Here is an 11,614-nt window from a genome sequence, read left to right on the forward strand (position 1 = left end):
ATTCATCTCCAAGCTGCTGCAGCACTTATTAATATGGATATATTTACAGACCGTATTTCCCTGGATTTGCAGTGGGTCAATGTCTTCATCCAACATGGTTATTGTTACGGATGTCTCAGAGATATAATAATTTTCACTGCGTAAATGCATATTTGAAAGAGAATTAAAATACCCAGCCTTTCAGAAACTTTAAACTGGTAAAAGATTAGATTTATTTTTTTATGGCTGCTGCTAATCAGCAAAAGCCTTCAATCATATTAATAACAAAAGCTGAAAAAGGGAAAGAGAAAAAAAATGTCTCCTAATAATTCAATCAAGGCACTTACATGCATAGATTTATTGTAATCTTATTTCACAGCACATTAAAGGGCAAAAAATGAACGTGATGATACAAGATCACTGAATTGAAATATTGACAAAATCTAATATCTATTTGTTTCTTTGCAGAATGAAACCCCTATTTCCAGGTAAAACAAGCACTGAAACAATGCATAAATGAGGCAATATTTACTCATTTGTCAGATCGAGGCGTACAGCTGCTTGGATTTGAATTACGTTTCTTCAAGAAGGCTTCTAGGTTCTGAAAACATTTAAGTGGCCCAACCTGTGTATACAGTACCCCTGGACAAGCTTCATGTTTTACACCAAAAAAAACATGCAAAAAGATGCGTAAATAATCAAGACAATTTTCCTGCTCAATTGAAAAGCATGATGACCCAGGATTTCAAACACCCATCTAGTGAATATTCGAAATTGGTGCTCTTAACTAACTTATCCAGGATCAAAATTATGTTTTCTAAATATCAGGAAGAAATTTATATTGGAGAATCATAAGGTAAGAGGGACCCATTTGTCTTCATTTCTCACTCCCTTATGCCCTACCTGTATACATCTCTAGAATTTACTATGGCCTTTAAATTGCCTCCCATTCTTGATTTTCAATCAAAAACAACTCAAACAAACATGGGATTGTCACATGAATCCATCTATATATGCACAAGGTCATCATATATCTCATTGCCTCAATCCGTGCCAATAGACTGAGAATCAAACTAGAAAAGCTCGGTCCAAATTGCCAGCATGTCTATTCTCCTGGCACCGCATTTGCAAATTACAGAGAACTGATTAGAGGAGAAGAGAGATTGGTGTTGAGATCTTGTGAATGGAAGGCGTAGGGGCGCATTTGTTTAATGTAAAATGAATTGGGGCAAAAATGACACGTAGACTAGTGTGAATCTCCCTTTGGAAAAGTCACCAACAAAACATTCCTGCAGTACATGATAAATGGGTATTACACAAAATAATATAAGTCTTATCATACTTTTACCTTAGTTTGATGAAAGGCTAGAGGACAATACACACATATAGATAGAGCAAGCAAGAGAAAGAGAAAGAGAGAGAAATTGACACCTCCAGTGCCTCTATGAGGGAGCTGATTATATATGTAATCCAACCTCGTAATTATTTGCCTGAATGTTGGTCTTGAATGGCTCCTCACTCCAACATTCCTCAATTAACCTTCAGATGAAACATAAGATCAAGGTTTTTCAAAGTCAGAACCATCCATCAGGAGAAAAAGAAACAGAACATGGTTGAAAATAATCTGTAATCAGACAATGTCATTTGACCATAGCACAATGAGACAACAAATACAAATACTAAGGACCCCTCTAAGAGAATGTCATAGAAACGAATGGAAAACTAGAATGGCTAGATCTTAAGACTTCATGAAATGGATTTTCAAATGTTATTAGCTTTGGAAATTCTTTGAACCTTGTTACTTAGAGGCAGAATGTATGCATGTATAGACCAACTGAAAAAGTACTTTATCTCTTTTAAAATAACAGTTCAAGTCCAATAATGTCGAACTCTGCCCTTGCATATGGATCCCTCCAATGGTATATCATTTTAGGATCCTGCATTCATATGACTTCATTCTTTTCTTTTTTGCTGCATAAGAAACAGAACATACTTGTATATGAGTGAATGCCATGCTAGCTTGTATCTGAATGATGTGAATAGCAGAGAATCACAGGCAAGGCAGGATACAAGCACCCACAAAGCTGAGGTGATTGTTTCGCAATATAAACTAGCATCAAAAACCAGTAATATCCAGTAATGTCAATCTTATCCATAGACTTACTGTGATTGTATAAATGAAAAAGAAAAACAATATTATACCAGGACGTACTCTCTTAACCATATGCATAACACTTTGGGGGAGCTCTGAATGGTGGGCGCTCATTTGCAACATATACTTTAGGAATCTTTTTTTGCCTTGTGGAAAATGGTGGACAACCTTCAATCATCTAGAGTAACAGAGAGATGGCATATATTATTGCAACCCGTAAAACCATCAAATAGTGTACAAATATCTTATCTAGACCATCTAAACTCATGGAATTATACTACAATAACCAAGTAGCTTACATCAGAGAAATAAAAGAAAAAAGTTATATAATCCACAGAGCCAACTTTGTGATTGTGAAGAAACAAGATTATTAAATGTATTACATAACACACTTAATTACACTTCTATATTTATTCATAAGAACAACTTTGTGATCAGGACATGAAAAGCTGATATATGATGAATTGTGTAAATAGTTGTGCACATAAAATAAATGACGCATTTTAGGCCTAAAAGCTACACCATTGAAGCAAACCTAAACATTTGAAAAATGCACTTTCATTCTAACCACTTTGAGTAATAGATCTCTTTATTCCAATGGACAGCAAAATAGATTGTGAAGATCAAACATCATTGTAGTGTCAGCAATAAAAATTGATAAACAAACTAATCTCCTGGAAATGAAACCTCAAATCATAACTAAACTAGGTTGATCCAGAGAACTCAATTTTCATGGAAGCATCCATCCACTATTGGCCTTGAATATCTATAATAACACTACAAGTGTCCTCAACTTTGACATCTCTCATGTGATAATAATTAGGTAATAAATCAGGTGTGAACTAGAATTCCATATTTGCTACCACAGATAATCCAAAGTCATGGGTAATTGAGGTATGAATTAAAAAAAACTAGTAAATAAGTTGCCAAGAGCCAAAGACAGTATTCATGTCTACTAATTAAAATCCAAAATTAACAGCAAGAGAGGAAACTCTTGTAAGATCAAAGCAAATGAGAACACGTCACTTTAGTGTCATATTCTTCTTTTGTAAACCTCTGGGGCCACATATCTACCTGCTCAGAAGAAATAGATTGCATGAGCCATTGCCATTAAAATTAATAATATTCAATTTATAATTTCCAAAAGAATTAAATTTGTATATTGCAAGGCCCTGCTTGGAAATCTCTTAAACAGCAACTCGTGCGGAAATTTTGAGGGTGTATCCTTAATCTCTTCTGCAAAGAAGAGCAAGCCATTGAACAACCACCTAAAAATCCATTGTAAAAAACAGGCCCATTCTTTCGCCAGGCAAAAATCAAGGCTGAATCTGTATCATATGTAGCCTGCCAAGACTAGCATTGATCAACAAAAATGAGCATACAGGTTTAAACCGAAGCAGATAACTACAGGAAGTTTCTGGCATGTCACAGGTGCTGTCTTCCTAACTGTATTTGAAAATTTCAGTATCTTGCTAATCCAAAGTCTGCAATTCAGATGCCCAGAATCATCCGCAGTATATTTCGTTATCTCAATCATGATGATTCAGAAATTTCAAGTAGTTTTAACCAATCAGGTGCTAATTATACATACTTCATATACTTGAGAAGAAACTTGGTAACTGGCATATATATTATATAGAATGAAAACATACGAAGGTTCAAGATCTCGATGAATTATGGCTCAGGTTATGCTCAGCAAATAATTCATTCCCTGCAAAATATGTCAGGAGCTTCAGTCAAGATTTAAGGGCAAATCAAATAATTCATATATATGTGTGTAGTTTTCTCCAATGCTTGAGAGTAAAAAGTATGTGAAAATTGTTTTTTTTTTTTTTTTTTTTTTTTTGCTGTTTTAGAGGGGAGGATTACAGAGAGATTGTGGTGAAGAGAGAGAGAAATTTACCTTGTGAAATGTTGAGAATCCAACTTTTAATAAATTAATAAATGCACTAATATTTTTAATTTGAATTTTTAATCTATCTGTTTTCAACCGTTGGATGTATCCAATGGCCTAATATAAGTAATTTGCAAAAGACAGCACTAAAGACTCACTAATTAATATTATTAATAACTCCCCATTACTCCATATCCCACCAAATGAGTAAAAGAGAAAAGACACTACTGTTATAGAAAAATCAAACAAAAATAAGCAGGTCGCAATCCCGCAAGCTTGGTCGTCATGTAAATTCAGTCAACGCAGGTAATTTGTCTCATGCTGATTCTATGTAGTTCAAGAATTCTTTTCCAGAATCAGCCCAAGAGCCGGGACACACTAAGATTTAATTTTAAATGCAACAACTTACCATCTTTTTCAGTTTCTAGAGTTTCTTCAAGGGAAACAATTTCAGAAAGGGTCACAGCCTATGATACTTTCTAGTTATCTGGTCCGCTGGTCAAACATAAAATCTCTCTAGCCCTAATGATATAGACATCTTGTACCTATTATTTACTTTCTTACAATTTTCAGCCGATAATACGATTGCACAACAATCAGCGAATCAGCGGGTCAATAGACTCAATACAATTGTGCAGCAAATGTACTGTCGATGGAACGGAATCCTAAAGGAATAAGGCAATAGCGGATATTGGATAATCAGCAGTCAAATATGCCAATTGTAACATATCGACTTATTTAATTAAGAAATATTATCTCCACAAATTCCATATATTTCTATAAATTACATAGCTTATAATGTTATTTGCTACAATAAAATTTTTAAAAGGAAAAAAACATTTTTTAATTGCTGCACAGGAAATTCCTGGAAACATTGGCGTTAACAAGTGCATCTTTGAATGACAAATAAGGAAATGGAAATCAAGTGCCATGTTCGGATATACATAAAGAGAAATAGAAAACTTGTATAAAATCCTTGTAGAATCAAATAAAAACCACCTCAAATTCCAATAAAACACTTTCTCCAGGTTGCAACTCTAACGATTATGCACAGCATCTTAAATCCTGCTTTAGTCAGAATAGTGGTAAAACAAATATGCGGCACAAAAACGTACCTAGCGATGTCCAGTGGCAAACTTCACTGCCGTGTGGGTTCAATGCACCCTTTTCTTCAAATATGCGCGAAGATTCCCTGCCAAGAAAATTTACTCAGACAGCACAAAAGGGGAAGTGAAAACAAATGAGATTAACTTCTTGCACTCCTCTTTATAGTGAAGTGACACAAACTTCCTCATGTTGTAAATGCTTCCATTGTCATGATATGCTATATAAATGGAAAGATATTTAGATAAAGGTGAGGTTTTTGGGTCAACTCAATATGAAGAGGAGATAATAAGCCTCTGAATGAAGTTTTCATTTCCTTCACAAAAAAAGATATGAAGCTTGTTTTTTTCACAGATTTCAGGGAATAACATTGGGCTTTTTGTTTTCACATGCGTCCTACAAAGTGTCAAGCAGGGGCTAGCAAATAATGTAACAACTATGCAACAGGCTGCTATGTGCTCATTCTATAGAGAAATGATCCGGAGACCAAATTTCAAATGTAAATATAATATAATATTTAATGTATACTAACACCAAGAAGAAGCAAAGGAAATTGTAACAGTAATTTGATGAGATTAGAATGAGCATAGAGAAGTATAATCCACAGTTTACAATTTGTTTATCATGTGGTCTTCTACAAATTTCAAGAGTTACATGAAAATTCCACATTTATTATACACTTCAAACATCAACATTGAACTACTAGACCTCACAATCTAGACATGACTCACAGCATAAAAATTTTAAAAAACATTTAGAAAAAAAAAAAAAAAAAAAAATCACTTTTGAACACAATGTTGAGGCCAAAGATGTATACATCTATTTCGGTATTTTATACAAGTTACTGGTAAGGAATAGGTTCCAGCACCATACCTCAACTATCCGTAACAGAGATTATAATGCTAATCCTTATTAATCTTATCATATTGTTCTGTAGTATTACCACACTGAAAGGGAAATACCCACATGAGAATGTGATAGAATAATAGATTATGCAATTTCAGTACCCCCAAGACAAATGATGAAACATCACAAGATCACAGGATAATCAGCAGCTTATAAGAAGTAATCTTCTGGGATCTTGTGATTCCAAACTAAATTTAACCTTGTAGATATTCTGTGACAATCATCATCGGATTGCTTTGAGTTACAGCACCCAAAAACTGGACAACTTTGGATGACGTATTCTCTGAAGTAATGCAAGCTCATCTCTGAATGCCTTCCTGGAATACGAACAGACATTGAAACTCCCACAATGATAAGAATTATACAAGAAAATTAGTTCAAAAATTTAACCTAACACAAATGGTTAAAAGAAGTAAGTATACTGAAAAAAGTCAGAAACAGCCAAGACCAACCCACACTTTATTCTCATCAGTGAGCACTTCCTCTCCAAGTGTCTTAACAGCAACCTGAATACCACGCCATGATGCCATGCGAAAGGTTCCCTATAACAAACAAAATGTCAGAGAGGTGAAAAGTAATACTGTAAATGGAAATGGAAGACCATATGCTAATATTTCCTTGGATGACTCTAATCTTGTGCGAAGGTCAAAGCTCAAGCAAAAATCAACGCTCTCATTGCTTCTCATTTGTAAACATTTCCTTCTGACTTCTCCTATGACATTGTACTTAGAAAAGTCTTGAAAACTAAAATACGATGACAGTCTAACATACCGTTATTACACAATGTGGAACATGAGGGTTATTCTGTTAACGATTCTACATTAGTGATGCCCCAGTCATAGTTGGAATTCCTAAGTTTTAAAGGTGCAATTTAACAAATTTATAATATAATCATTATATGGAGAAAAAAGAAAATTCACTGCTCATTAAAATAAGAGTTCACATGCTGAGCTATAGCCCAAAAATGTCATCATCAAAACGATAAAAAAAAATATGTACCAGCCATTTGGCTTTGCCACCTCTCTTCCATTGTTAACAAACATTTTCAAATGCACATGAAAAGATACAATAGATTAACTTTTTAATTCTTATAAGAAAATAGATATTAGAGTGCAAAATTTGTTGGAAAGCAAGTGGCAGGTTCCCTCTGCACTGACAAATTTATTTGTTGTTCAAAACAAATGGTACCATACATATTTCACTTATAGAGGAAGAGTGGGGAAAAAAATACTGGTTTCCAAATTCGAAAAAACAGCATCAAGCAAAAGAACCCAGGAAACTTTCAATTTCATATTAGTTATCATTGTGGGCAAAAGAGAATCTATATCACTAGCCTAGCTAATGCAAAAGAACAAGCTATAATATATCAGTAGCACAAATTTGTGAATAGTAATTACAAATTATAAGTCAAAAACTGTTTTTGAATTTGATACACTACTCGTTAAAAAATTACATAGTGGTAAGTTACAGGTTTGAAACTAAAACTAAGAAAGCAGTAATGATAACAATAAGCAACAGCCAAGGAGAAAGTTTATACACCTTTGTTATCTCAATGCTGTTGGAAAAAATCAAGCTCTGCAGGATCAATTTCCTACTCAGGGACTTCACGAGCTTTTGGACATGCATGGGAGCTATCTAAAATGACAGAGACAAATATCATACAATTAAATAAGTTAAGGACACCATCTTAAAAACAAAAATGACAAAGTGCCACAGGAACGGAAAAACCGGGCATCAGACGGGTAATACATACCGGAGGCTTTGCACCATGTTTCTCCAAAAGCTTGATTATGTCGTGGTTTTTGTAATATACTGCATCGCAAGAGGCTGTTAAATAAACGGTGAACATTATCTCATTGTTATGGTACTTATTGTTAAATTTTAGGAATGATTACACAGAAATGCATAAGGCATACGAAACATTAAGCAGGAATAACTGAACTCAATTTAGTTGATTTAATTGAGATATTGGTTTGGTTAATTCTACACGTGATAACTTCTCTTTGTAATACACTATGGTTAGTAACCACGGCCAGTCCTTTTACGTTTCGAATGAATTATCTCGTCATAACCTAACAATGCAAAGTTAATATAATGTTGTATTGGTGAATTGGATTTAACTTAAATGATTGTAATGTGACAGCACCACAATAACGATAAAATTATATTGGTACAATAACAACCACTTGCATTATATTAACAGGTGTGAATTAGTTACAAATACATAAACGGACAGCATGAATGAAATTACCGTGCTGCCCCACGGTCTTTGGGATCGACTTCGGCTCCACGGCTGAGCAAACAACTGAACAACATCGGTCTACCCCTGGCAAGCCGCAACATGCAAAGCGGTGCGTTATCGATGTCACGGTAATTGACACGGTGCCGGAGTCCCATAGTCCTTGATTCCCTCCAAATCTCCCTCATTGGCCATGTACATTAGCCGAACCCTGGGTCTATCGCCGCCTCCGAGCCATCCGCATCCGGGGCTTGAACGCTGGTCCGGCGCCAGAGAGGGACTGCTTTCCTAAGCGAATCTAGCAGGCGATTTGACTCCATTGGGGTACTTAGGCTCAATTGGAGAGTCTCAACATTATAACAAAAGGAGTTTAAATTTAAAGGAGAATAAAACAGCAATAATGGAAAAATAAATAAAGATAAGAACAACGATCGAGCTGGCGTGTGGTTGAAGGTTGTGGGTTGGGGGTAGTTTACCATAGACAACTTGTCAAAGACTGTGATGTCGTTACAGTTGATGGTTTTGAAATTTGCCAAGAATACGGTAAAGTGTATAAGTAGAATAAAGAATGAGAAGCTAGAGTTACAGCGCTTAGGTCGTAAGATATGAACAGTTAATTCGGTGATTATGAATTTATGAGTAAATGAACAGAAAAATCGTTGTTCTGATTTTGGATGTTATTAGTCACGATTTTATAAGTTGACAAATGAATTTGTATACAAAATTAAATCAATCAATACTTATGATACATATAATGATTTGATAATTAAAATGTGTCACTCAAATTTATACACAAGAGTTTGTATATAAATTTCATATGTAAAAAAGAAAATTATCAAGTAACTATAATACCTATAAAATAATGATATTTATAATACTATTATATAAAATAGTAATTACTATTAGTTTTTAAAATTACTGAAATCTTATATACTTAACAACTAAACATGAAAATATAAATAATATAAAATGATATACTTTGCCCCTAACCAAAACACACCTAACAATAATCTTCATAAAATCAGTAATTTAACCTTTTAACCCAGCAGATTTCTTCTTTCTAATCTCCACCAAATGCATTCAAATTACAGTGAAAATTTCGATTGACCAATGGAGGGAGTTTGGGTTTTGTTAAAAAATTTGAATGTGAGGCGAGAGAGTTAGGGTTGTTATATATCAAGGAGTATTAGATATTTGAAAATGTGGAAGGTTATATGTATTTGTCAAGAAGTATTACGTATTTGAAAATGTGGAAGGGATATTTGAAAGAGATTTTTTTTTTTTTTTTTTTTGAGGCTAGATTTTAATTAATCTCATAATTAAATACAGTGAACCCTTATAGTCATAATAGTGAAACTAATTATTTTATTATTATGAGAATGTTATAACTTAATAGATAGTAATTACAAAATTATTTGTTTTGATTTCTTATTTATTAATCATGTATATTCTTTCTTTTTGTGTACAGTATTAAAATTTCAATTCAGTTTAATATGTATTAATTTTAATTTAATGCTTCAATTGCCTGTGTAGACGTAAAAATCTACCCGTACGGAAGGGGGGTCTAATCCATGAGGCTGAGGCACTAACGATCCGCTGCAACTGCCACAGTAGAGAAACAAACGCGCGAAATGACAGGAAAACACCGGGGTGGTGTTTGCCGTAGGCACTCCTACGTCAAGTAAAGCAAGCTGAAAGAGGCCAGTATAGTGAGGGCTAGGGATAGAGAAGTTAACGGAAGTCTAGTCGGGATGTGACTATGGCAGTGATGTAAAGCTCTCAAGTAGAAGCTTCGGGTGTGAAGGTGTAGTGTCATGTCCCTGTGAGAGGGTTGACCTACTTATATAGGATTGTCTGGTCTCCCAGTCTGGTGGGAGTAGGAGTCCTAGTGTAACTCTGATATGAACCTAGAGGAATAGGGTGGTGGTGAGCTGTCTTACAGTGTTCGAATAGGAAGGTGATCCCGAACAGGAAAGTAACCTAAGTAGGAAAGTGACCGCGGGGGCATGGGCTCGAATTCGGTATAGGTCCAGAAAGTGAGCTGGGATTGAGAGGCCGCGCCCAGATGGTTTGGGCCGGCTGTATCTTGTATCAATGGGTTTAATTCGGAGGATCGCATCGAGATTGGGCTTGGTCTCTTCCACATTGTCAGACCGTTTTCTATTTGGGCCAGGACGATTTTGGCCTAACAGCCTGCTTTAGAAACAGATAAAAGACGGTGTTGAAACTAACAAAGATAAAGTTTTGATAAAATTGGAAATAGTTGCTTCATAGTTGTCAAATGTTTAAACATTGCAAAATTAGAAACTTGATATCGATGAATTGCAAATTACTGCCAAATGAGTAATTAGATTCAACAGCTTAACTACATTAATCAATGGATTAATGTCTGTATCAATCATTTCAATGAGCAGCGTGTCATATATGTTTTAACTAAAAAGAAATCATTCTTACAATTAAACAAGAAAAAGAAATGAAGTAATATAGTATGAAAATACAAAAAGTTTCGTATCAAAAAACTCTAAACATGTTTAAGAAGTTATAATTTGACATTCAATAAGAAGGTGTCCATACTAGCGAGTCATTACATACCCAAAAGTTAAAAGACGTGGTAAAACTCTAAAGATAAATCATTATCCCAAACAACTTTGGAAAATATTTTATTCATCTTAAACATTTATGTTATGTAAGTATATTTTTTTTACAATATATAAATAATTATTACTAATAAAGTCACTTTCTTAAGATGGGAATCAGAAGAATTATAACTTATTACAACATAAAATTTATTCTTATTTAAACTATCCTAATGGAATTATAGTTTTTGACGAGTATATCGATGTTATTTTTATATAAAGTGGTTTTACATTATTAAGGCTATATTCATGTTCCAAAGAAATTTTAAAATATCTCAATAAGAAGTGTCTTTTATTATTCTTAAATGTTGGATGCCTTCAAAAAAATCTTTCCCAATTTTATTTTAGAAAAGTAACAAGGGTAAGACGGTTACATTAAGTATAGGGCAACGTGTCGAAACCAGTAACATTTGATGGACTTCTAGAATAATCTCTGGTCGCTTCGGTTCCCGCCCTTGCTGTGTTGTTGACAAAACAAAGACCGAAAGAAAGTTGCCAACAGAAAGCCAAACAGACCAGAACATGTGTGGAAGAGCGCGTTGACTCTGAGAGTCGACGATCCCCCAGGGCTTGTCACCGCACCAACGGCCCCGTCCGCACCGGTAACACGGACAGGTAACTCGCAGTCTCCGTCTGTCAAAAGCGCCAACTACTGTAAGGTATATTATATCTTCAATCTTAACGTTTTTTGACTTTTGGCCCAT

At 34.6% G+C, this 11,614-nt stretch overlaps 1 pseudogene; it reads right to left on the reverse strand.

Annotated features, from left to right (window-relative positions):
• Positions 1–5,179: 5,179 nt before the first annotated feature.
• Positions 5,180–11,614, reverse strand: LOC116121527 (annotated as a pseudogene).

Source organism: Pistacia vera, unplaced genomic scaffold (assembly GCF_008641045.1).
Source record: "Pistacia vera cultivar Batoury unplaced genomic scaffold, PisVer_v2 Contig993, whole genome shotgun sequence".
Classification (NCBI taxonomy): Eukaryota; Viridiplantae; Streptophyta; class Magnoliopsida; order Sapindales; family Anacardiaceae; genus Pistacia; species Pistacia vera.